Raw genomic sequence first — 25,804 nt, forward strand, 5'->3', positions numbered from 1 at the left:
GAATTCAGAGTTTTCCTTCTCCTAGGTGGGTAGCCAGCTATGGCTTACGAGCGCCTCCTTCCCAAAACTTATTGGTTTAGGCAAGGTTCCGCAAGGTTCTCATTGCCGGAAGTGGTAATGGATGTAAGCACTCCACTACCTATAAAATGCTTCCTAATGGCATGCGTCTTAAATAGCCTCTGATAACCAGTCCAACTCCTGGCCTTTACATGTGGCTCAGATATTGAGTCCAGCGGAACTGTTCTCACTAACAGAAGAAGGGGCGAAGGCCTAAATCCAATACTATCCTAAGACATAACATTACTAGTACACATTACACTATTTCCACAGAAAAATCTAAACAGACTAGCTTTGGACATTCATTATTTAAATAGGATATGTAAAATAGTGTATATAAATGCCTAAAAAAATTGCTACTGGTAAAAATTTAGGAGATACTGCGTTGACACATACAAGTAATTAAAATTCTTATAATTAACAAACCTTAAATGACAAAAAAACAAAAATTGTCATATTTGTAACCATGGCAACTCCATCAAGTATTTTCTAAGTCTTACAACCGTTTCTTGCCAAATCCTAAGCAAGAAACATTTTCTTTGACCCAGTTCTATTTCTGGATCATTATGAATGTCTTCGACTTCAACTCCTTTCTCGAGATTTTTATTAATTATGCATAATTTACAAACAAAAAATGAGTCAGCCGCCACATGAACCATGTCTGAAAATAAGATTCCCTGTGCAGATCTAGATCCAGACTAATTCTTCATATATTTTTCAAAGACCTAGTAAATTTATGTCTGCATAAAATATTAGCTTAAAAAAAAAAAAGAGCATTATCCAAGGTCATGGAATCAATGTTTTATTTGTTATCTACAGTGATTTAGTTTTAATTCATTCCATTTCTATAGTCTTCATTTGAATTAATTTATGTGTCACATCTTGTTTTAAACGTTTGCTGATGTTAGTCGATTTTCAGTGTAAAATTGTGCGTAAACAGAAAAATTAAAAATTCGAATGTAATACTTTAACAATTCTTTAACAGCTGTCAATTAGTGATAAAATGGAAACTCTATGAAACGTTATTGAAATTAAAAAAAAAAAAAAACACTTAACATTTGGGGGGAATATGAAGGGTGGGGTTTGAAACCGAAAGTGTTGAAGATTCTGTGACCTGATACCAGGTCGTGAACATAATTTGAGAACGTGGAAGAACGAATCGATCAAGGCGGTGTTCTGGTTTCTAGTAGCACCGAGAGAAAAGGAAACCTCGAGCGAGTACTACTATCTTTAAGTGACACCGAGTATCTAACAATCCATCATTCAATCCTAACATATCTGGATGTTAATTGTCTACGCTTCAGCCAATAGTAGATCCCTATCATCGGTGATTGAGTCAATAGAATCATCAGTCATTCAGTGAATAGATCAATCAATAGATTCATTAAGAATTCAGTCAATAGAATGGTCAATCAATAGAATCATCAGGCATTCTGTCAATAATCATCAAACAATAGAATCATCAAGAATTCAATAAATAGAATCGAAAAGAATCATCAGGCATTCAGTCAATAGAATCAACAATCAATAGATTCATTAAGCATTCAGCCAATAGAATCGTCAGTCAATAGTATTATCAATCATTCAGTCCATAGAATCATCAGGCATACATTCAATAGAATAATCAATCAATAAATAGAATCATCAGGCATTCAGTCAATAGAATCATCAGTCAATAGACTTATCAGACATTCAGTCAATAAAATCATCAATCAATAAATAGAATCATTAGGCATTCAGTCAATAGAATCGTCAATCAATAGTATCATAAAGCATTCAGTCAATAGAATCATCTATCAATAGAATCATTAGATGTTAAGTCAATAGAATCATCTATCAATAGAATCATTAGATGTTAAGTCAATAGAATCATCAAGCATTAAGTCAATATAATCATCGGGCGTACAGTCAATAGAATCATTAATTAACAGAATCATCAATCAATGGCACCATCAGGCATTCAGTCAATAGAATCATCAAGAAATAGAATCATAAGGCGTTCAGTCAATAGAATCATCAGGCATTCAGTCAATAGAATCATCAATCAATACATACAATCATCAGGCATTCAGACAATAGAATCATCAATCAATACATACAATCATCAGGCATTCAGACAATAGAATCATCAAGCGAACGTCAATAGAATCATCAGTGAATAGAATCATCAATCAATAGAATCTTCAGTCAATGATATCATCGGATTCAGTAAATAGAATCATCAGGTATTTAGTCAACAGAATCATCAATCAATAGAATCATCAGGCATTTAGTCAACAGAATCATTAATCAATAGAATCATCAGGCATCCAGTCAGTCGTGAAGTGAAAATAACCGGTGTCTCCAGGCTGTAGTTTAATGGTCTGTGTTTGAAGAAGACTTTGATGGAAGTTTTTGTTTTTTTTGTTTTTTTTTCTCAACTTCCACTTGGCATAACTCTCAGACCGGCCAATCAATAAGCACCCACCCCCCTCCTCCTCTACAAACCGTTAAATTAAGAAATAGAAATCGAAAAAAAACAACACCAGACCGGAAGTTAACATTTATTGAAACAAGTCAGTCCAGGTGATAGCATTGATCTACTCGATACAGATTCTTTACTTACAGTGACAAACTCAAACATGAAACATGTAGCGTTTCAAAGTGAAGATTTTATCTCGAGACTAATAGCTGAAGCTACGAATCAGCACTAAACAAAGCAGGATCCCCCAAAGAGGTCAGCCCCCACCCCACGGGGCCCCAAAACTGATGGCAAATTTCTAGCTACGCCACTGCCTGGCACCCTTGGTACGCAACTTTCAATTTTACTTTAATGCCGTACAAATCATGCAAAATAATTTAACACTATATTTTTTAATTGCCTAATATTTTATTTTTTTTTAAATTGATTTTCATATTTTACTTATCCTTCATGCTCAAAACATGCTCAGTTCGATATGGTCCAATTTCTTTTGTGGACCAGTGGGGGGAGGGGGGGTGTCATTGTAAAGGTTCTCGTGCCGCCTTTAGGTGCTCAGCAAGCACAACTCAGCTCGAGTCGAGATTCGAACTTGATTCCACTTTACAGGTGGCCAAGCGGTTTTTTGCCTATCAGCGAAACAAGGCACGATAAGACACGAGGATGTATCTTCTGACGAGTTCAAATCTCAACTGGACGTTTCCTGGTATCATTCAAGCTTTACATAAGAAAAATTAATTTATTTTGGGAGAACTATTCATGCTGATATTCAACCGAAATGAAATAGAATTACAATCCTATTTGTTTGTAAAGTTGTTTCCTGAATTTCAGCAAAGCCAATGTACAACTGATTTTAAAATAAAATAATTTCTGATCCTTTTCAATTTAGTTTTTAATTTAAAAAAAAAAAAGAAAGGAGAATGAAAATGGTTGCCATGGTAATATAGTGACAGGAAATCTGTGCTTAAGTCAACTCTTGATATTAAATAAAAAAATCTTAATCCCATACGGTAGGTACGTTAAATTAACACCATTGTAGAAATCAAGCCATTTTCAATATCCTATAATCTTCTCTATAGAGTAGTTCTATATAATCCTAGTTTCCTTCTTGACACTATTAGAGTTCGTTGATTCCTGATTTTCTTCATTACATTCTTTAAAAATATCGCTTTTTAAATCCAGACAATGAAAAGGGAAGTAATCAACGTCTGGATTTTCTGGCGCGAAATAAAATAAAACAGGGGGATTTAAAAAGAGGCTTCCTTTAATTAATTTTGTTTCGTCACAAAAAAAAAAAGACTGCCAAAAAAGTGTTCTATTTCTGCAATGTGCTTGTTGACAGATATGACGGATGTCATTAATGAGTTATGATAATCTGAGAATTTGGAAGAAATAGCAAGCAAAGATTCTGGCAGAAGTGAACTGGTTTGCCAGAAATCGCGTCTAGGTTATAGATCTAAGGGCAGAGTGGTCAATTCGGACAATGACCACTAAACATGATGACGTATAACAGCGCGAGTCGTAAAAAGTTTTTATAATAGGGGTGCACGGGATAGCACTTTTTGATATTCGGCCGGAGCCGGATATGACCGGATAGTAAAATTCGATATTCGGCCGGAGCCGGAGCGACTATCCGGTGCACCCCTAGTTTATAATGTTTATTGTAGAAAATATTTTTAAAATCGTTTCTTCCATATGGCCCAATTTCACGACAAAGAGAACGTTCAAATGAAATATCTTTCATGAGATATTAACTTTTTAAAATAATTTTTGGGGATATTTGGACATTTTCATAACATCGTTCGACATGTCTGAATAGGTCGTGGCGGTTGAGTGGTTAAACGCTTAGCTTCCGAAACCGACGAGTCCCGGGTTAGAATCCAGAAGAAAATTGGGATTTTCAATTTCGGGATTCCACGAGTCCACCCTAACATTATTTGGTACCTGACCACATGACACCCTCGTTAACCGTCAACCAGAGAAACAGACGACGTTTACATCATCTGCCCTATAGATCATAAGGTCTGAAATGGGAACTTTATTTCTTTTTTTAAGTGATGTCTGAAGTAATTCAGCTTTGATTCAATTACCTGTTCTTTGAGCCGCAGTACTTGAAGACATCTGTAACATTGGCAGAATAAGGTTTTCATTTCTAGATTATGTTTTTACAATACCTTTAATTAGATTACAAACTCTTCATAGAAACTGGAACCTGGTTGAACACGGATCTCGAAAACGGCCTAGAAATTTGAAAGTTTATGTATATCTTTAAGAAAAGGACTACTAACAAATTGTATATCTTTGAGAAAAGGACTACTAACTAATTGTATATCTTTGAGAAAAGGACTACTAACTAATTGTATATCTTTGTGAAAAGAACTACTAACAAATTGTATTTCTTTGAGAAAAGGACTACAGGGAAAAGCCTGGTTTGACCATTATGATTTCTTAAAATATAATAAATTGATTTAAAAAATCGCTCTGGAGCTCAAGACATTCTATACCTTGCACACATACGTACGTCAGCGGGTATTCCTGTGTATATTCATGATTAAAGAGTTACATAAATAAATTGACGTTCACATTGTGTAATGTCTTCTAGGTCAAGGTCTTTAGGCCTATCATTAGAAATTTATAACTCTGATGCATTCGCTTAACTGGGATAATTTTTGGAAGGCAGGTGGGAATTGGGGCGGAGTAAAAAAAAACAACAACAAAAGTTGTGCTATTAAGAGCAACATATTTACTCTTAAGAAGGTCAGTTAGCTGTACAAAGGTAAAATTCTCTTTTATTTTTTTTTTTTAGAAAGTTTTTCATGTTTTTCTTGTTTCAAATAACTTTTTAAAATGTTATCTGTTAAAATAATGGCTACTTCCAGTGAGAAGCGTGGTCGATTTTGAACTTGGCTTAGGCTTGGCTATCTATGATGGGGGTACTAGGTTCGAACCCGACTCGAGTTGTGTTTACTGAGCGCCTAACGGCAGCACAGAAAAAGCTTCTCACAGATACCCCCTTCCCCCACTGGTCCACAATTGAGATTGAACTATAGTGCCCTGAGCTTGCTATAAGCATGAAAAGTGGCGCTTATAAAGGCAAAATGTAATTTATATTACTTTTTAATAATTTGAAAATGTCAAGCCCTACAAAAAACAAAGTGCTAAGTATGGTGTTTTATCCAGATATGATTTTTTTTAAACTTTTGTATATCCACATATAATGAAATGTTAGCACCAAAAAGTAATTAATAAATAATGCCATTATTATTAATGATCCAACTATTATTTCCTATTAGGAAGAAGACAATATGAAATTAATTAAGATAGATTATCTTTATAATTTTGTTTTCCTGACGCTCAGTTTTGTGGGTCATTTCTACCGCCTCAGCCATGTCCGGGTTACGATAAAATTAGCAGCCCGAACATGGAAGATTTGGCAGTAGCTGGATTCGAACAAATCTTCACTTTTGCCTTTTTTTTCTCTGCACAGAGTGATGACCAGGGGGGGTACCGCCCCCCACCGTGCCGACACTCCCCATTTCACATTAAACTAACAGGACCTCTACCTTGATTGCCTTGGGTGACGTGGTCTGGCTGAGGACTTGACACCCACCAGGTCGGAGTGACTTCACATATCCATGCGAGGACCGCCACCACCACCTCCCCCCACCCCTCCTATTGCCACGTGACTGGATCAAGACGCGGGCGAGTGTCACCGTCCCAGAAGGTACGGGTAAACATGGCGGTCGCCTTGACCTGATGCCAAACTATGAGCAGATTAACAGCCGTAGGGGGAACAAGGAGCGGTGTGTGTGGGGGGGGGGGGGGGGAAATGTGTCTACAAACACACACACAGACAAACAAGCACACTGGCTGATGCGCAGCAGAGATACATACCAATAAGAAGCCCATACAAAGAAAAATCGTGCACTTTTTTTGTAAAACAAGGTTTGTATAAGCGCTACATTCCCCCATAACTAGACAAGATTGACTACAGTAATATGAGTGTCATATAGTTTTCAAAGAGTTCCACATTTAGTAACCAAAACGATGAAAGCAAACTTTGTTGTTATATTTAATTTTGTCGTTGTATATCAGCTTTCGTCTGGTTGGGTGAAATAAAATCAACACAAGATACGAGCTTGATTGTTGTATTGTGTTACGTTTTATATGATGGTGTTGGCTAATGGTTATGCTTGCCCTGTGGATATGGCAAAATATGTAGGCCACGGGGAAATACTGCATTCCTCACTAATCTTCGGACTCGAAGACACGCCTTATTATTATTTATATGATGTTATATTTTTTTTATGCGATTATGTTTTATATGGTGTTCTGTTTTTATATGAAGTAATATCATCTGGTCTAATAAAAACGTTTATTTGTAGTAGTCTATTTAGAATTTGTTCAATCTTGTTTAAGTCTCAGATTATGTCTCCGGTTGTTTATTTCTAAGGCTGTTTATGTCTCTTGTTCTTTGTCTCAGATTATTATTTATGTCTCAGATTCTGTCTCAGATTATTTATGTCTCAGATTATTTATGTCTCAGATTATTTATGTCTCAGATTATGTATGTCTCAGATTATGTATGTCTCAGATTATTTATGTCTCAGATTCTGTCTCAGATTATTTATGTCTCAGATTATGTATGTCTCAGATTATTTATGTCTCAGATTATTTATGTCTCAGATTATGTATGTCTCAGATTATTTATGTCTCAGATTATGTCTCAGATTATTTATGTCTCAGATTATGTATGTCTCAGATTATTTATGTCTCAGATTATTTATGTCTCAGATTATGTATGTCTCAGATTATTTATGTCTCAGATTATTTATGTCTCAGATTATGTATGTCTCAGATTATTTATGTCTCAGATTATGTATGTCTCAGATTATTTATGTCTCAGATTATGTATGTCTCAGATTATGTATGTCTCAGATTATTTATGTCTCAGATTCTGTCTCAGATTATTTATGTCTCAGATTATGTATGTCTCAGATTATTTATGTCTCAGATTATTTATGTCTCAGATTATGTATGTCTCAGATTATTTATGTCTCAGATTATGTCTCAGATTATTTATGTCTCAGATTATGTATGTCTCAGATTATTTATGTCTCAGATTATTTATGTCTCAGATTATGTATGTCTCAGATTCTGTCACAAGTTGTCAAAGTACAGGGAATAGCTGCCTGGTCGTATGACATGTGCTTCAGACTATGGCCGGAAGCCTCGAACCCTAACCCCTTTCCATCCTCTCTAGGAGCTACTGTGGTAGGACTTAATCATCTTCAGTTTCCGAAGGATCGTTTGAAATGTAGCAAGAATTCAATTTGCTGAGTTTATAATTCTGGTTCTAATAGAATGTGAATAGATGACAAGATACCTCAAACTGTAGGCACTACTCGGGCCACGTCTAATTTGATCTAGTTTCTTGTAGCTAATGTTACTCTGAGAGACTTTGATGGAAAATTAAAGAGGGAGCTATTACAATAATGACAGAGAGAGTGTGTGTGAAAATGAAAGAGAGAAAGAGAATTTTAAAAAAAGAGAGAAATCGCGGGGTCGTGGCAAATGTAGATCTAGCCGCTAGAAAAGTGCAGTCAGCCTCGTTTGCAGAACGATGATTGTATTCTTCCGCTAGGGGGCCCTGTATCTGCAGACGATAACAAATTTTTGTGTCACGTCTGCCCAAGCAGAAAGCATTTGGCGTTAAGATTGATTAAGAATGCATTCGTTCAGCGCTGTAAAACTAGTGGGCGAACATTTTCTACCAATATAGTTGTTAATCAATCAACTTTTTTAGATCTCTTCACAGTTAGTCTACTGTCTTGTAGGTCAATGCATAAAGAGTCATTTGTCTCTACGTTTAATTGACTCTGAGTCAATTGTCTCATCCAATCAATAATTTTCTTATAGATCAATACATAATGAATCATACGTCTCATACAAAAATTCACAATGACTTATCTAATTTATAGAACAATACACGAATGTCTGAACTGTCTTTCAAATCAATAATCACTGTCTCGACTGTCTCACATATCAATTCACGCTGTCGTAGCAGTAATCAAACTTAGATCTTGGAAGTTAGCTAGAGTTTAGATTTGTCTAGCAATCGAGTAAGCTTACTGATTTAAAAAAACACAATAACTTAATAGAAATTAAATCTTGTTCTAAAATAAAAACCATTAAATAAAGCCGGCGATAATAGCATCAATAAGTTTGACACCCAAGTGATATTAACATAATGAGTTCGATATGTACACCATTAATTCAATCATGATCAGTTTTCAAATTCGAGCTTGTGGTGTTGTTTTCTTATAGGCGTTAAGGGGTCGATTCTTAAACTATCAAATATAATTAAATGTTTTAGTAAAAATAAAAATTTGATTTGTATAGCTTTAATGAATTTCTAAAAAAAGCTCAAATTTCATTCAAATTAATAGAATTTTTGTAACCCCTCGCGTCATTTTAAACGAGAATTTCCGAGTTAGAAAAAAAATGTAGTTCAGCAAATTGTGAAGATGAAAAAAAAAATTGCTTAGTGTAAAAATGTGATTTAGGTACAGATAAAATAGCTCTTCAGTATAATAATAACTTTAAAAGGAAGGCGACTAAGGTGAAAAGCTCCGGGTCCAAGCCTGTTCGTTGGATAAAAGCCGTTATAATGATCAATGGGATAACGGAACCTTCGGCGCCGATTCCCTACTGGACTTAATCGAAGGTCAACCATTTTATGATTTCTAATTAACAAAAGTAAAGTTCCGCTTTCAGAGCCTGCGGTCTACAACAAAAATAATCTGTTTCTGTGGCTTAATTTTAAAGAGTGTCTCTTATCTCATCTTATCTTATATATTACAGACGTTACTTCAAAAAAGAAGCTAATAACGTCCTACGCATTTCATGAGTCCATCTAGTCGTGCTTGTTTATCAATGACTTAAACTGTCAGGTCGTTGGTTTTCCTGGCTGATTCATGTGGCCAGAACAACGACCAACTGCCTTTACTTTTCCACAACTAATGCCAGGTATTCAGGTACCTAGAGGCTTCCTTGTCAGATATACGTAGGTACTCAATGGCGCCCTTCTGATCTGGAAGTTAAAAATCCAAGTCTTCACCAGGATTCGAACCAGTAACCCACCAGTTTGGAAGCCAAGCGCTTTACCACTCAGCTATCGCACGTCCTTCTAATAAATAGTTCAATCTCAATCACTAACAATAGTGGTCAGGGTAGCTTTAGTCACTTTTATCACTGGCCACGAGTGTCTAGCTATTTATGAGTCCAAGTCTCTCTGTTAATGAACTCAACAGTCTGCCTCTAAGTGCCCCTTTTAGAGCTTATTATCTATAGGTCAGATGATATAAAGGTCATATGTTTATGTGTCTTACGGTTAACGAGGGTGTCATGTGGCCGGTACAACGACCAACCGCCTTTACATTTCACAGCTCTAACCATAACCCAACTAATGCCAGGTACCCATTAGAGCTGGGTGGACTCAGAGGCGCCCAAGGATCCCGAAATTAAAAAATAAAAACAGTCTTCACCAGGATTCGAACCCAGAAGCCAAGCGCTTTACCGCAGAGCCACCGCGACTCCTAGTCTGTCTCTAAGTTATTAATATTGTTTTTTATTCCTGGACTATGTCAAGGCAAAATTTCATTTATATTATTTGTAGTTTTTAAAATTAAAACAATTTTGTTTACAATATTTTTATTTGAATATTACACAATTGTATATCACGTTTTATTGGTTGACACTTATCGTCTGCCAGATTGGATAAATATAGAAACTAAAGAGGTCAAGGCTACGAAATAAGATCAAACAAGTTCAGATTATTTGAAAAAAAAAATGTCCCAAATCAAACATCGTCTGCCAGATTGGATAAATATAGAAACTAAAGAGGTCAAGGCTACGGAATAAGATCAAACAAGTTCAGATTATTTGAAAAAAAAAATGTCCCAAATCAAACACTCGTTAAGATGGTTATTAAATCAAAAAAAAAAAATCAGACAAAAGTCTTGGATTCTTGGTTCGAAGCAAACAAAGTCGGAAATCTGAGACTCGACCTAAAAGAGATCTTAGACTATCTTATGTGTGGGCTGAGCCTCGTTTTAACAGTTTTGATTTCATAGAGGGATAAAAAAACAACAACTTCGAAATGATTTTTAAGATTTTTGTCGGTAAAGGATTTTAGGTTTTGGGTTTATAATCGACTTAGTGGTTCTCAAACTTGGATGACATTGAAACTGAACTGAAATGAGTGAGTGAGTGAGTCTGGTGTGAATGTACACTTTGGTTTCTTATAGTTATAATGTTTTTTGTTTGGTGTAATGCACAAATTGTAAGACAAATTTCCTTACGGATAATAAAGATTATTATTATTATTATTATTATTAAATTAATAAGAAGATATAATTGTAAGTCTATGTAAATCAAAGTTACATTTATATAGGGAGTAACACCCCTCCAGAAGCAAATCATTTTTTTTTTGTTGAAATCTTTGACCTTTATTTTATTGTGATAACTTATCTAGAAGCCTATTTTGTGTTAATTGTTTGTCTTTTTGTTTTGTAGATGATTAAGGACTCGTGACCCAAATGTCCATTGTTGTTGTTTGTTTGTTGTTTGTTTGTTTTGGTCCGGCAGGGTGTCCTATATGCATGTTAAGTGTATTTTATATACAGTCGTTCACCACTGCAGCAGCATATCTTTATTATTATATAGAGAAGTGCTTCAGAAAAATGTCAAGTAAAGTAGAGGTCATGGTGAAGGTTTCAACCTCTTTATAGTTTTATATGGGCTAGTGATATTGTTTTTTTTTATATCCGAAACTCACGTCCATACAGACCATCTCTTTTTTTTTTTAAACATAATAAAGTCAGAGTAAACTGGCGCTCTGGGCTATTTCTCTAATAAGTACTAGTGATTCTCCTTCTTCGTGTTCACAAAGATGGTTTTTAAGTCAGATCCTTTCTCGGAAAAGCCAATTGCATTCAGTGATCGTGAAAATTGAGCCTATTGCTGTGACGTCTTCATTTGTTATGATTTTTTTTCGTCACAGTTGGCCATCCTCTTCGCCTCTTAGCCTGCAAAACTGTTCTCTGACAGATCCGTGTCATGACAAAAAGTTGTGTTATCTAGTTCTAAATGGAAATAAGCTTAAGAAACCCTGAAACCACAAACATAAGTAGGTCAGTTTTTAGCGTTCATTTGACATGGTGTAAAATTGCTTTTAAAAAAAAAAGGTTAAACTCAGTGAATCCCAAAGAAAGAGAAATCTAAAAAAAAAACAACATCTAATATAAAATAAAGTACAGACCTTCATCGACAGATGTTTGAGAACTATCTTGAAAATACAGTGATTCTGAAAAAGTACAAAATCCAAACTCTTGGAGATGGGGATATAGAGGCGCCTATTATAGAATGAAAGCGGAGATGGACAGACCTTAGATTGGGGAGATGGATTGGTCATAACCAAAGAAAAGAAGCCAATAACAGAGCTAGACAGACCTTAGATTGGGGAGATGGATTGGTCATAACCAAAGAAAAGAAGCCAATAACAGAGCTAGACAGACCTTAGATTGGGGAGATGGATTGGTCACAATTAATGAAAAGAAGTCAATAACAGAGCTAGACAGACCTTAGATTGGGGAGATGGATTGGTCACAACCAAAGAAAAGAAGCCAATAACAGAGCTAGACAGACCTTAGATTGGGGAGATGGATTGGTCACAATTAATGAAAAGAAGTCAATAACAGAGCTAGACAGACCTTAGATTGGGGAGATGGATTGGTCACAACCAAAGAAAAGAAGCCAATAACAGAGCTAGACAGACCTTAGATTGGGGAGATGGATTGGTCACAATTAATGAAAAGAAGTCAATAACAGAGCTAGACAGACCTTAGATTGGGGAGATGGATTGGTCACAACCAAAGAAAAGAAGCCAACAACAGAGCTAGACAGTCTGGAACCACCAGGGAACAAGACGCAGAGGAAGACCAAGAATATAGAAAGTGGCAACGCTGTGTCCTAGAGGCAGCCGAGAGGGAAGGAAAAAGCTGGGAAGTCATCAAAAGACAAGCAAAAGACCGTCGAGAGAGACGTCTTTTTACTGCGGCGCTGTTCCACGAGGAACACAAAGGGCTGATGATAGTTTTATATTAAACTGCCCCATAATTTGAATTCATTTGTATTGAACATTTTCAAAACATTTTTTTTGTTGGAGTCAACAAACGTATTAGATATTGTCCTGCAATTAAATTTCTCATTTCGACACTAGATATCACTCAGACAAAAAGAAAACTTAATATTTTTAAGTTTTTATTTAATCGAATTTCTTCTTCTAACTTTTTAATCCAACAAAGATCAAATGTACGTTAAACAAGAAAATATAAAAAGATACTATAATAAAAAAAATTTACATTGAATTAGTTTGGATCAGTCAAGCAAATAAACCAATAGTAATTTTACACTTACAATAATAAATCTATGCGATTAGAAATAGTTTTACAAATTGTTTTTGTTTAGCGCAATTTCACGCTTTTTCAATACGCTTTGATCTTATCACTTGTCTGGACCAGTTGGTAAAGGGGTTGTGGGAGAAAGAAGTTGGGGGGGGGGGTATCTTTGTGAATATTACCCTGATCGCTTTTTAAATGTATTTACACACATTTCTTTTTAAATTTTGAATAACCTCGATTCGAACTCGAGGGCTCTAGCCTCCCCAGGCCATCTCGCTAACCACTGTACCATAGAAGTGCTTATAGATATAGAAGGTTTTATAGTTATCTTGTAAAGTTCAAACTTTAAAGCAAAGTATAAAGGAGAATAATTCAACAAATACCACTACATCTGTTAAGTACAAATTTATTCCCTTGTTCGACACCAAGTTAAAATATTAATTACCAATAGTTAATCTAAATGGTTAAATATTTTTTTATTGATTCTTATTTGGTCAGGTAGGCCTAATAGAAATGGGTGTACAAAATTTCAGCTTGATCCGAGATTGGGTTTGGGAGAAATAACGTTTAAAGTCTTTTTACCAGACAGACAGAGACAGACGGACTTTGTAAAAATAGTTTTATATGAATTATTAGTGTTAACGTGTTTTGTGGTATTACCACGATTTCCTATTTTGCTTACACATAAACTATATACTACTAATAATCAAGCTTTCCTTCGAGTCCAAAGATTAGTCAGGAGTGCAGTATTCCAAGTGGCTACGCAGTCCCAGCTGCGTCCGACATATTTCGCCAAGACATAACCATGGTCCATCAGTTACTGACATTTCGCTCAAACACTTCTCTATATAATAAAACAGAAATTTACTGCTGCAGGGGGTGAACGACTGTATAGAAGATGTATATGTATATACACATCGGTAACTCTGCCGCACCTAGCACCCAGTCACTGAAGCTGAATGGTAAAGCGCTTGGCTTCCGAACGAGGGGTCACGAGTTCGAGTCCCGGAGATGTAAAGGTGTGTAAAATGTTTTTCTTCGTCTAGCCGCCAGGCATAGAAGCAGGTAGAAGTATTAGCCAGGCATAGAAGCAGGTAGAAGTATTAGCCAGGCATAGAAGCAGGTAGAAGTATTAGCCAGGCATAGAAGCAGGTAGAAGTATTAGCCAGGCATAGAAGCAGGTAGAAGTATTAGCCAGGCATAGAAGCAGGTAGAAATATTAGCCAGGCATAGAAGCAGGTAGAAGTATTAGCCAGGCATAGAAGCAGGTAGAAGTATTAGCCAGGCATAGAAGCAGGTAGAAGTATTAGCCAGGCATAGAAGCAGGTAGAAGTATTAGCCAGGCATAGAAGCAGGTAGAAGTATTAGCCAGGCATAGAAGCAGGTAGAAGTATTAGCCAGGCATAGAAGCAGGTAGAAGTATTAGCCAGGCATAGAAGCAGGTAGAAGTATTAGCCAGGCATAGAAGCAGGTAGAAGTATTAGCCAGGCATAGAAGCAGGTAGAAGTATTAGCCAGGCATAGAAGCAGACAGAAGTGTTATATCCCTGTCTTCCGCTCCAGAAGATCTAAAATGAAAACTGTACCTTTTTTTTTTTACTTTGTATATTCTGTGATGCTGTGGCCTTTGTGGCTGAGAGGCCAAAACCGCTTGGACACTTAACAAGGGGGCTTGAGTTCTAATCCGGACTGGAGCAGAGCTGTGTCTGCTGAGCTCCTTAAGACATCACGAAAATCACCCAAATGACCCCTCTCCCTACTGGTCAACAAAAGAGATCGGACCACATCGCACTGAGTATACTATAAGCATGAAAGATGCGGTTTATAAAAGTTATTAAAATACGTATTACTAATACCTTTAATAATACTATTGATTACTTATGTAACAAACTTGGACTGCAGTTAGACAAACGTTATTTCGGACTGCAACTCTATCTAGCCATTGTAAATGTATAAAGATACATTATCACAAAATATGGTATTGATTACATTTTTATCGAGTCAAATTTTTTGCGAGCAAAATTTAAGAACCCCTGGTCTATCTTTTTTTTGTTTAAATTTATATATTAGAAAACAATTTTTATGGTTTCATAACAAATAAATATTTTGTTACAAAGCTTTTTTGTTGTTGTTTAACTAGGTTAGACTAGAACATTAAGATAAGTGGGATTCTGAACACTAAGAGGATGAAAAGAGGTGGAAGAGCTAGACAGAGAGAAAGAGAGAGAGAGAAAGAGGGGGAGAGTTGAAATAGGAAAAGAGTACAGAGAAGGGGGAGAGGTAGAGAAATGAAAACACATGAGATTGTCCCACAGTTGATATAATAATGCAACGTTCGTGTACAGTTTGTTTTTCAATTCTGTTCAGATTCGCTCGTACAAACACATCACAAATGTAGAAGCTCGAATCAGAATAGGCAAGTTACATGTAATGGGCTTCATGTAGGCCTCATGTCTATCAGAAGATAAAAAACAACTCGCAAACTCTTGATTGTACGAACATGGGCCAAGATCGTTAGCACTTGGAAGACCTTCCTACAAGAAACTGTACCAGTCATTGGCAGAGCAACAGCAAAATGTAACGATGTAGATCGGAAAATACGCTAAGAATGACAGCAGAATGGCAATGCCTTCAATTCCAAAGATAAAGATACGTAAACTGTTCTACCTGATTACCCAGGCCCAGTTATGACCTACATATTTTTCCGCAACTTATGTAGACAAAGCCGTTGTCCGCCGGCGGTCTATCTAATTTTTCTTTTCGTCTTCTGCGCATGTCTTAAAAAAGGACTTTTTATTGGGTCTCCAAATATGGTATCCGCGGCCTTTGTGAGGGCTCTCTTTCAGAGGCCACCCGCTCCCAGCTACTTACCTGTGGCTAAAATGGCTAAGATTGGCAGCCATATTGCAGTAAACAGATACCGCTGGAAAGACCGTTTGATCATTTTAAGAGCTAAGCCGAAGGCTCTTCGAGCTCTAAGTTTGAAAAAAAACAACCTGTTTGAGCGTCAAACAGTAAAAAAAAAAAAAAAAAAAACCTGTGTGAACACACAGTTCTGTCTGGAAGAGACCCAAGTCGATGCCTATGTAGGGCATTGCTATTTCCAATGCATCTGGCCCCCAACGCATGGGCTAGACACGGCCGAAGGCCGAGTGCACCGGAAGCTCCGCCATTTTCCTATGATGTACCAAGCTAACCATGGGGGAACTCGCCATTAATGTAATGGTCCCTTGAGGAATGGCGCATGGATTATCGAAAAGGACCATGAGAGCTCTATTTCAACCCCACGACGTGCAATAAGTTAGCTCTCGCCTACCTTTGGACACTCTCACTGGGGGTTTTGTTTCGCCATTCATTTAGCCTGACCACTTTCCACCCTGGTGCCACGATGAGGCAGAACAGTGTAACGCAGTGGTTCCCAAACTTTTTTGTCTCGTAGACCCCTTTCCATGCTTTCTGGTTTTTCGTAGACCCCCTGCGTAAGTTATATTGAATTTTTGTAAAATTCAGCAATTTCAAATTACACATTTTGTTTAAAATAATTTCTAACCAGTGACACGAGGAGTGAAAAGGTAAATTAAAACTACATTTTAAGTTGAATCTATTTTTTAAATAAATTTATTTTCAAAATTCAAATTTAAACCTATTATATAACAGTTAATACGTATAGCATACAATCACTAAACACATTGAAAACTTTTTGTTTTAATGGTTTGCAAGATCACCATCCATTGCTACGGAAATTATTTTTCATGTAGGGATTTGTTGTTTTATGAAGCAATTCTTCAAAACATTAAATATTAATGTGCCCTTTTAGGCATCATAGTAAAAATTTTCACAAGGAGCAGTTTTTCGTGAATTTCTTGAGCCACAATAATTTGAATTAAAAAAATACATCATTACTAGACAAGGTTGACTCAGCCAGCTGTCTACAGAAATATGTCGTTTGCACAGACTTACATAAGAAGAAAGAAAAATTTGACTACATTCAAACAGAGCTTCAGAGTTTGCATGGATTGTTCTCAGAAAGCCACCACAATCGGAGGAGCTGGAATACTCATTGAATGGCCTCATGGAGAAAAAATAATTAAAAAATAAAATTAAGTTCATTGTAACTAATGAGCTCTATGACAACCACAGAGAAGAAATAGGAGCACTGGAGCTAACAGCTACCTTGCTAGCGAATCAGTCAAATTCACCAAAAAAATTTTGTTTTCGTAACCAATATAAAAATATTCCTTCAAAGCTTGAAAAACTCTGATGCTTCCTAAATAAAACAACCTGGACTGACGTTCGGTGGTCACTTTGCCTGCTCGCATCTCCCGTCGGGAGGTTTGGGCTAGGATGTAATTATCCACATAATCTGAAGGAATATCCAAAAAATTTTGTACAAAACAAATTGTGTGACCTTGCAAAGCTAAACAACAATAGTAAGAACACAGTTCTCTAATGTTGCAATAGTTGGAAATAGAAGGCTGACACACTTGCCAAATGTGAAAAAACAAATACACACTTGAACATCGCACTCTATCAGGAAGGAATGAAGAAACAAATAGTGAATTGTAAAAACGAGAAATGGACAAGCTCTCATTCGATTTACAAGAAAGATGACACCTGCTATAAACTGTCCCGATAGGACAACTTCTAATTTTTCACATCAGAACCGTACACATCATAATGAGAAAACAAATGTTCCGGAAGCTCAACATTGGGACCATTGAAATTTGCCCTTTCGGAGTGACACCTGAGAATGCCGACAATTTCTTCAAAATCAAGAGACCCAAAACAAGACATGAAATTCTTTTAATGAAATACATTTTTGTGAAAGATTTTCTTACAATTTTTTCAACAGCTGGTAAAATCAACAATTTGCCTATTGTATGTATTGTACAGTGTTTTACTATAAGTAAAGAGATATAGTAAAACGCTCACTAATCATCTTCCTTCAATATCAGATCAAAGAGAGATTTTGTGGGTGTATACTGAACTTTACCTTTGAGTGTTTGAAAGTTTTGCAAACCTTTATCTATTTATCAGGTTTCATAGTATCATAAAAAAGGGCACATTAACACTCACTTGTTTGACAAGGAAGTATTGAAGTTGAATTTCAAATACTTAAGGCTGCACAGTCTACATTTCTTTTGTTAAAGTTATTACTAGACAAAACTACACTTTTTAAATATAGTTATTAAATAAAATTAAAAAATTTTCATTCAATCAGCAGGGTAAAAATTTTAAAGATTTTCTAAGGTACAAATGTAAATGTTTGTATGAAAAAATTCTAATTGTCAAAATTAAAGTCAGGACATGCTGAATTGAGATTAACTATCGTAGACCCCCGTGCACATCTCATAGACCCCCAATTCCTTTTTTAACTTTCGTAGACCCCTTGGAAGTTCTCGTAGACCCCTGGGGGTCTATATGGACCACTTTGGGAATCACTGGTGTAACGGGACTGGAAAGACCTGCTTAGCAAATAGTTCTACTCTTAACACACTTCGGAAAATGTGAGGTCGAAAATTTTAACTCTTTCTCTCCTAACTGACGATACCAACGTTGATTCCACCAGAATGTGATAAATAATTACGGAGAGAAAGAGTTAATGTAAACTATCACAACTGAAGCCACAAAATCCAAATGTATCCTTAATTTTATAACGGCAATGCCATAACGTGGTACACTGCAGGGCACCCACCATGAGCTAGGTATTTTTTTTATAGTGGAATGTGGATTGCGCAGACTACTGAGCCACTGTGGTTAGCATCTGGCCTAAAGAGTGGTTTTGGTCTGCGCCGCCTGGCTGTAGGCTTTATTTTGGAGTTTCCATCTACTAGACTGGCTGCCTACCAAGGCTATGGGGCCCAGTCCGCCTCTCGACTGCAAATATAATTAATCGCGTAGAATAAGTAGTAAAAAAAAAAGTAAAGTTCCCTTTTCAGACCTTGTGGTCTATAGAGCAGATGATGTAAAATTCATCTGTTTCTGTGGCCTACGGTTAACAAGGGTGTCATGTGGCCAGCACAACGACCAACCGCCTTTACTTTACTTACCCTAACTAATGTCAGGTACCCATTAGAGCTGGCTGGACTCAGAGGCGCCCGAATATCTCGAAATTAAAAATCCCAGTCTTCACCAGGATTCGAACCCCGGTCCCCGGTTTGGAAGCCAAGCGCTTTACCGCGCCTCCCGTATTATAAGTGATTAGGATAAAGACTTGGTGTAGCTCTAGACAAGACGAGAACCATATTAAATCAGTAAACGAAGATATAAAGACAGATATAAAGATTAGATATAAAGATAAGATATCACTTATCCCTAAATGAAAAAAAAAAAGTTCTTCACGTATTTGAAGCAGGAAGATCTCAGCGAGATATAAATAAATCTACAAAAGTGCTTGCTACAATTTCTTTTATGATTCTAAGCCATTTGATGATAGGTGCGTCTCCTATTTCTCCAGCAGACTTCAGCTCACATAACGACATGATGAACTGGTAAGATAACCAACTAACAATTTACTAACTTTAGATTTCATATATTCTAGATCTATATTCTGAACTGATTCTTTGATACAATCATAGATTATTTTTTTTTAGTAATTTCCCCTCAGAAAAAAAGAAATTTTCTTTAGATAGATGAGAAAAAGGAAGGGGGGGGAGGTTAGGTTCGGGTAAATAAAATAGTCTCTGGCACAGGGGTATAGTTAGGAATCCTCCATCTTTTGGGGGCCCGGGAAGGCTTGCCCTCTTCGGCCCCTCCCCCCCCCCTGCATTTTGCGTAATATTTAATTTTTAATGTAAAAAACACTCATTTGGGAACCCTGGGGGATTTTCAAATTCTCCCCCCCCCCACCTCCCCCCACCCTAACTACGCCACTGCTTTGGCATCTGTCATTCGTTGTGATACATATCAGAAAGCAGAAGGGTTACTAAATATAGAATCTTATAGATCTAAATATAGCACCAGGCCCAATTCGAAGTTTTCCCAACCTGTGGAAAGAAGACACTAGGTCTAGGATGAACTAATATTGAAACCAGGGGCAGACTGGGTGTCAAAAGGTCCGACCTCGAATTACCCTGCAGTAAGGACCAACAATAGCGTCTTATATGATATCTATAATTACCTGCCCTTATCTGTAAAGCTTGAAAATACACATAAAACTGAAAATGTGTCCTTTTCTTGAGAAAATACAACTTCCAGATCAAACTTTCTCACCATTTTGAGATCATGTTTGTGTGTCGTCATACTGATTTTGTCAACTACACAGTGGAATTAAATAAAATGTTTATAAAAACAAATACTGTCTAAATCGGCGGTTCTCAACCTTTTTAAGCTCGGCGACCTCCTAATTCGATTTTCCACTAGGCGGTGACCCCTAACCGTAAAATTTATTTCGTTCATAGGTCTAAGTAGGCCCTAAATGTGATCTTGCTAATGTTAAAAAATTATAATCAAATTTTAAATGTATATATATGACATCCATGATGTAGGCTATTCCTATTTGTATTTACATAGTAAAAGCTTTAGGCTATGTAATTTTATTTAGTGTAAAATAAATGTGTGCTGAAACTTTTTTTTTAAGTTTATCTTTAATATATATATTTAAATTTATAGCTTTTATATAGAGCTACTTTCATGCTTATAGCATGCTTAGAGCGCTTCGGTCCAATCTCATTTGTGGACTAGTGGGGGGGAGGGGGTATCTAGGAGTTGGTTTTCCGTGCTGCCTTTAGGCGCTCAGTAAACACAACTCTGCCCCAGTCGGGTGTCGAACCTCGAGCCCCCTTCTAGGTAGCCAAGCCAAGCCAAGCTCGCACTTAGCTTCTCGACCATCTCTGGTACAAACGTGCTTGTTACAGAACTTAACAAATCGTATGACAATAGTAAAATTTCCAATGAAAAATAGTTTAAAAAAAAAACACATTTTCGGATGGTCCTAGGCGACCCCTGGCAAATGGGTCTCGACCCATAGGTTGAGAACTAAATGGTTTTATATTTGTGTGAAGCCTTTTTGTATGCCTAGGCTTTCACTCTTGTGTCTGCTGAAATATTATAATATACTTAACAATGTGATCTTAGTATATATATAATATAATATATAATAGTATAATAAAGCCCTACTGGCATTCCAAGCGGCCCATTCAGTAGCGGTCCTACATGCCCATTAGGTGCCAGCCCACAAGGAATTTTCCCGAACCGCCCATACGTCAATTCCGCCACTGCATGGTTATAACAATCCATCCGTTTATAACGTCATCTGTCTATAACAAGTCATCTGTCTATAACAAGTCATCTCTCTATAACAAGTCTTCTGTCTACAACAAGCCATTTGCCTCTAACAAGTTATTTGCCTCTAACAAGTTATTTGTCTATAACAAGTCATCTGTCTATAACAAGCCATCTGGTATAACAAGTCTTCTGTCTACAACAAGCCATTTGCCTCTAACAAGTTATTTGTCTATAACAAGTCATCTGTCTATAACAAGTCATCTGTCTATAACAAGTCATCTGGTATAACAAGTCTTCTGTCTACAAGTCATTTGCCTCTAACAAGTTATTTGTCTATAACAAGTTATTTGTCTATAACAAGTCAACTGATGGCTGCCTGGTCGTGCGGTTTGCTCGCTGGACTGTCGTTCGGATTTATCGACGGTCGAGGGTTCAAAGTGTGTGTGTGTGTGTGTTTGGTTTCAAAGTGCTAAGTAAAAATAAAGAATGTCACACCGAAACATAGAATTGTGTCTTTGTTTGGTTTGTTTGTTGGTTTGTTAGACCTTTTCTTTGACACAACTAGTAAAGATCTCTCTAAAAGTCATAAATCTAGATCTAATTGACAATCCTTTCGCAAAATGTTCTATCTCATTCTCAACGCTTATATATATATATAGATTTAGATATATATCAATTTAGATCTACAACTTATATCTAGAGTTTAGATCCAACATTCTTCACTCTTTTAATTTATAGTAATAATAATATGTAATAATGTAATAATCAGTAGTAATAGACCCTGGATGACCAACATTAAAAATTAACATTCTGTCGTCATCGAGAAGTACATAGAAGTCTATTTATAAAGCGCTGGTTATGAGTGTCTGTGTTTTTCGTGTGTGAATGTCGTTCGTATGTGCATCTATGTTGTTATTGTACAGTAGTTACGCTGAGGTTGTCAATTGTAGTCAAACCGAATTTCCATTTGATTGGATCAATAAAAGTTATCTTATCTTATCTTATCCAGTTTTGTCAACACATATTTTGTGAACCCATAACCTGAAATAACTCGCTCTTATATATAAATAGCTTGCTTTAACATAAAGATTCTAGACCTGAGCTCTAACGTCAAGACTTGATCTGAATCAGTAAAACCAATGACTTAGCAGAGTTTACGTCTCTAGTGAACAGAAATACAAAGTGTGAAGCTAAGGGATGAAACAATGAACGAAGCATGCATATCACAGATATAAAGGCAGTACCAGGAACCACATTTTAATGAGAGATGATAGTCAATTAGATCAAGCGAAGTAAAGGACAGTGTTGACCAGGGCACGAACCCCGAACCTCTGATTCCACAACAGTGCCTTTCGTCGACATTCACGTAATTATCCTTTGTTTTGTTTCTAGATTAGATCTAAAAGCTTAATAACTTGCCCTAATGTACAGCCTAGATATAGATCTAAATAACTTGCCCTAATGTGCAGCCTAGATATAGATCTAAATAACTTGCCCTAATGTGCAGCCTAGATATAGATCTAAATAACTTGCCCTAATGTACAGACTAGATATAGATCTAAATAACTTGCCATAATGTACAGCCTAGATATAGATCTCAATAACTTGCCATAATGTGCAGCCTAGATCTAGATCTAAATAGCTTGCCCTAATGTACAGCCTAGATATAGATCTAAATAGCTTGCCCTAATGTGCAGCCTAGATATAGATCATTTTAATGAGAGATGATAGTCAATTAGATCAAGCGAAGTAAAGGACAGTGTTGACCAGGGCACGAACCTCTGATTCCACAACTGTGCCTTTCGTCGACATTCACGTAATTATCCTTTGTTTTGTTTCTAGATTAGATCTAAAATCTAAATAACTTGTTCTAATGTACAGCCTAGATATAGATCTAAATAACTTGCCCTAATGTACAGCCTAGATATAGATCTAAATAACTTGCCCTAATGTGCAGCCTAGATATAGATCTAAATAACTTGCCCTAATGTGCAGCCTAGATATAGATCTAAATAACTTGCCCTAATGTACAGACTAGATATAGATCTAAATAACTTGCCATAATGTACAGCCTAGATATAGATCTCAATAACTTGCCATAATGTGCAGCCTAGATATAGATCTAAATAGCTTGCCCTAATGTACAGCCTAGATATAGATCTAAATAGCTTGCCCTAATGTGCAGCCTAGATATAGATCTAAATAGCTTGCCCTAATGTACAGCCTAGATATAGATCTAAATAACTTGCCCTAATGTGCATCCTAGATATAGATCTAAATAACTTGCCCTAATGTACAGACTAGATATAGATCTAAATAACTTGCCATAATGTACAGCCTAGATATAAATCTCAATAACTTGCCATAATGTGCAGCCTAGATATAGATCTAAATAGCTTGCCCTAATGTACAGCCTAGATATAGATCTAAATAACTTGCCCTAATGTGCAGCCTAGATATAGATCTAAATAACTTGCCCTAATGTACAGACTAGATATAGATCTAAATAACTTGCCCTAATGTACAGCCTAGATATAGATCTAAATAGCTTGCCCTAATGAGCAGCCTAGATATAGATCTAAATAGCTTGCCCTAATGTACAGCCTAGATATAGATCTAAATAACTTGCCCTAATGTGCAGCCTAGATATAGATCTAAATAGCTTGCCCTAATGTACAGCCTAGATATAGATCTATCTATATCTAAATAACTTGCCCTAATGTACAGCCTAGATATAGATCTAAATAACTTGCTCTAATGTACAGCCTAGATATAGATCTAAATAGCTTGCCCTAATGTACAGCCTAGATATAGATCTATATCTAAATAACTTGCCCTAATGTACAGCCTAGATATAGATCTAAATAACTTGTTCTAATGTACAGCCTAGATATAGATCTATATCTAAATAACTTGCCCTAATGTACAGCCTAGATATAGATCTAAATAACTTGTTCTAATGTACAGCCTAGATATAGATCTAAATAACTTGCTCTAATGTACAGCCTAGATATAGATCTAAATAACTTGCCCTAATGTACAGCCTAGATCTAGATCTATATCTAAATAACTTGCCCTAATGTACAGCCTAGATATAGATCTAAATAACTTGTTCTAATGTACAGCCTAGATATGTCTATAGATCTAAATAACTCTCTCAAACGATATGTTATGTAGATCTAAAATCGAAATGTTTTATTTACTTACCGTGTAACGTAATTTTAAGTCCCAACACGAAGGTAAAAATCCTTCCAGCGACAACAAACAAATAAACACGTCTTAGAACACTGCAACAAGTGGATATACTTCAGTCTGTAACACAGGAAGTCTATATCCAAATGAATTTTATAAATGGCAAACTACAGCGCCGTTTATTAGATCTACAGCTAACACAAAGAGGGATATCGGATTGGTTTAAGGGGGACTTAGAACAAGTTGAGTCAAACAAGTTTTGACACTAGGAGGGAGGAGTGGGGGGGGGGGGGGGGGAATACAAGTTTTACCTGAGTGGGAACTTCGGTTCAAATCAACACTTTCTTGGGGGGCTCCACATCTCTGAACTAGGGCTTAGCTACTGCTACGCTAGGAGTATTTAAACTAAAGCTGAAATTAGCCGTTTGACAAATTTGCCTGCGCTATGTTAGTCGCTGAGTGACGCTTCCATATACAGAGTTTTGAAAAATTATTAGCAATGGCAGTGTAACGTGTCCACTGTAGCGAATGTCAAATGTGTGGGAGTACTGTGTCCACTGTGGCTAATGTCAAGTGTGGGAGTACTGTGTCCACTGTAGCAAATGTCAAGTGTGGGAGTACTGTGTCCACTGTGGTAAATGTCAAGTGTGGGAGTACTGTGTACACTGTGGTAAATGTCAAGTGTGGGAGTACTGTGTACACTGTGGTAAATGTCAAGTGTGGGAGTACTGTGTACACTGTAGCAAATGTCAAGTGTGGGAGTACTGTGTACACTGTAGCTAATGTCAAGTGTGGGAGTACTGTGTACACTGTAGCAAATGTCAAGTGTGGGAGTACTGTGTACACTGTAGCTAATGTCAAGTGTGGGAGTACTGTGTACACTGTAGCTAATGTCAAGTGTGGGAGTACTGTGTACACTGTGGTAAATGTCAAGTGTGGGAGTACTGTGTACACTGTAGCTAATGTCAAGTGTGGGAGTACTGTGTACACTGTAGCAAATGTCAAGTGTGGGAGTACTGTGTACACTGTGGTAAATGTCAAGTGTGGGAGTACTGTGTCCACTGTAGCAAATGTCAAGTGTGGGAGTACTGTGTCCACTGTAGCGAATGTCAAGTGTGGGAGTACTGTGTACACTGTAGCGAATGTCAAGTGTGGGAGTACTGTGTCCACTGTAGCGAATGTCAAGTGTGGGAGTACTGTGTACACTGTAGCGAATGTCAAGTGTGGGAGTACTGTGTCCACTGTAGCGAATGTCAAGTGTGGGAGTACTGTGTCCACTGTAGCAAATGTCAAGTGTGGGAGTACTGTGTCCACTGTAGCAAATGTCAAGTGTGGGAGTACTGTGTCCACTGTAGCGAATGTCAAGTGTGGGAGTAATGTGTCCACTGTAGCAAATGTCAAGTGTGGGA

General features: G+C 36.8%; 1 protein-coding gene across 2 annotated transcripts in view; it reads right to left on the minus strand.

Annotated features, from left to right (window-relative positions):
- The window catches only part of LOC106052220 (uncharacterized), a 134,310-nt gene extending 109,658 nt beyond the window's left edge, over nt 1-24,652 (minus strand). For both annotated transcript variants that reach the window (XM_056037061.1, XM_056037062.1), the window contains exon 1: nt 24,411-24,652. The gene's annotated coding sequence lies outside the window, so the exon portion shown is untranslated. The remainder of the gene's footprint in view (nt 1-24,410) is intronic.
- Nucleotides 24,653-25,804: the final 1,152 nt, after the last annotated feature.

This window comes from Biomphalaria glabrata, chromosome 7 (assembly GCF_947242115.1).
Source record: "Biomphalaria glabrata chromosome 7, xgBioGlab47.1, whole genome shotgun sequence".
In the NCBI taxonomy this organism is placed as follows: Eukaryota; Metazoa; Mollusca; class Gastropoda; family Planorbidae; genus Biomphalaria; species Biomphalaria glabrata.